Here is a 2,500-nt window from a genome sequence, read left to right as displayed (position 1 = left end):
TTCTATTCAGTAGTTGTTGGAGCGAGGAAGGGATCTGAATAATAACTCTGGTTCTGTATATGTATCTTGGAACTATTCTCCTTCGTATTCATGAAATAAATCATTTACAGCTCCCACTAAAAGAAGCCTTATCACAAAGGCTTCTTATATCCCACACCAATCTCATCTCCTGACCTATCCTAGTTATTATTCCATCCAGATACCAAAGGCACTTCCCCCAATTTTGGGGGGTAGCCGACATCAACAAGAACAAAAAAAAGGGGGACCTCTACTCTCTATGTTCCTCCAGCCTAACCAGGGACTCAGCCGAGTTCAGCTGGTACTGCTAGGGTGCCACAGCCCAACCTCCCACATTTCCACCACAGATGAAGCTTCATACTGCTGAGTCCCCTACTGCTGCTACCTCCGCGGTCATCTAAGGCACCGGAGGAAGCAGCAGGGCCTACCGGAACTGCGTCACAATCGCTCGCCATTCATTCCTATTTCTAGCACGCTCTCTTGCCTCTCTCACATCTATCCTCCTATCACCCAGAGCTTTCTTCACACCATCCATCCACCCAAACCTTGGCCTTCCTCTTGTACTTCTCCCATCAACTCTTGCATTCATCACCTTCTTTAGCAGACAGCCATTCTCCATTCTCTCAACATGGCCAAACCACCTCAACACATTCATATCCACTCTAGCCGCTAACTCATTTCTTACACCCGTTCTCACCCTCACCACCTCGTTCCTGACCCTATCTACTCGAGATACACCAGCCATACTCCTCAGACACTTCATCTCAAACACATTCAATTTCTGTCTCTCCATCACTTTCATTCCCCACAACTCCGATCCATACATCACAGTTGGTACAATCACTTTCTCATATAGAACTCTTTTTACATTCATGCCCAACCCTCTATTTTTTACTACTCCCTTAACTGCCCCCAACACTTTGCAACCTTCATTCACTCTCTGACGTACATCTGTTTCCACTCCACCATTTGCTGCAACAACAGACCCCAAGTACTTAAACTGATCCACCTCCTCAAGTAACTCTCCATTCAACATGACATTCAACCTTGCACCACCTTCCCTTCTCGTACATCTCATAACCTTACTCTTACCCACATTAACTCTCAACTTCCTTCTCTCACACACCCTTCCAAATTCTGTCACTAGTCGGTCAAGCTTCTCTTCTGTGTCTGCTACCAGTACAGTATCATCCGCAAACAACAACTGATTTACCTCCCATTCATGATCATTCTCGTCTACCAGTTTTAATCCTCGTCCAAGCACTCGAGCATTCACCTCTCTCACCACTCCATCAACATACAAGTTAAACAACCACGGCGACATCACACATCCCTGTCTCAGCCCCACTCTCACCGGAAACCAATCGCTCACTTCATTTCCTATTCTAACACATGCTTTACTACCTTTGTAGAAACTTTTCACTGCTTGCAACAACCTTCCACCAACTCCATATAATCTCATCACATTCCACATTGCTTCCCTATCAACTCTATCATATGCTTTCTCCAGATCCATAAACGCAACATACACCTCCTTACCTGTTGTTAAATATTTCTTGCATATCTGCCTAACTGTAAAAATCTGATTCATACAACCCCTACCTCTTCTAAAACCACCCTGTACTTCCCAGATTGCATTCTCTGTTTTATCCTTAATCCTATTAATCAGTACTCTACCATACACTTTTCCAATTACACTCAACAAACTAATACCTCTTGAATTACAACACTCATGCACATCTCCCTTACCCTTATATAGTGGTACAATACATGCACAGACCCAATCTACTGGTACCATTGACAACACAAAACACACATTAAACAATCTCACCAACCATTCAATTACAGTCACACCCCCTTCCTTCAACATCTCAGCTTTCACACCATCCATACCAGATGCTTTTCCTACTCTCGTTTCATCTAGTGCTCTCCTCACTTCCTCTATTGTAATCTCTCTCTCATTCTCATCTCCCATCACTGGCACCTCAACACCTGGAACAGCAATTATCTCTGCCTCCCTATCATCCTCAACATTCAGCAAACTTTCAAAATATTCCGCCCACCTTTTCCTTGCCTCCTCTCCTTTTAACAACCTTCCATTTCCATCTTTCACTGTCTCTTCAATTCTTGTGCCGGCCTTTCTTACTCTCTTCACTTCTTTCCAAAACTTCTTCTTATTCTCTTCATATGACTGACCCAGTCCCTGACCCCACCTCAGGTCAGCTGCCCTCTTTGCCTCACGTACCTTGCGCTTTACTTCCACCTTTTTCTCTCTATATATTTCATACTTCTCTATACTATTACTCTGCAGCCATTCTTCAAAAGCCCTCTTTTTCTCTTCCACTTTTACCTTCACTCCTTCATTCCACCATTCACTGCCCTTCCTCATGCTGCCTCCAACAACCTTCTTGCCACATACATCACTTGCAATCCCAACAAAATTTTCTTTTGCTAACTTCCACTCTTCCTCTAAATTACCAGT

This window comes from Palaemon carinicauda, chromosome 43 (genome assembly GCF_036898095.1).
Source record: "Palaemon carinicauda isolate YSFRI2023 chromosome 43, ASM3689809v2, whole genome shotgun sequence".
Classification (NCBI taxonomy): Eukaryota; Metazoa; Arthropoda; class Malacostraca; order Decapoda; family Palaemonidae; genus Palaemon; species Palaemon carinicauda.
Note: the sequence above shows the minus strand (reverse complement) of the source record.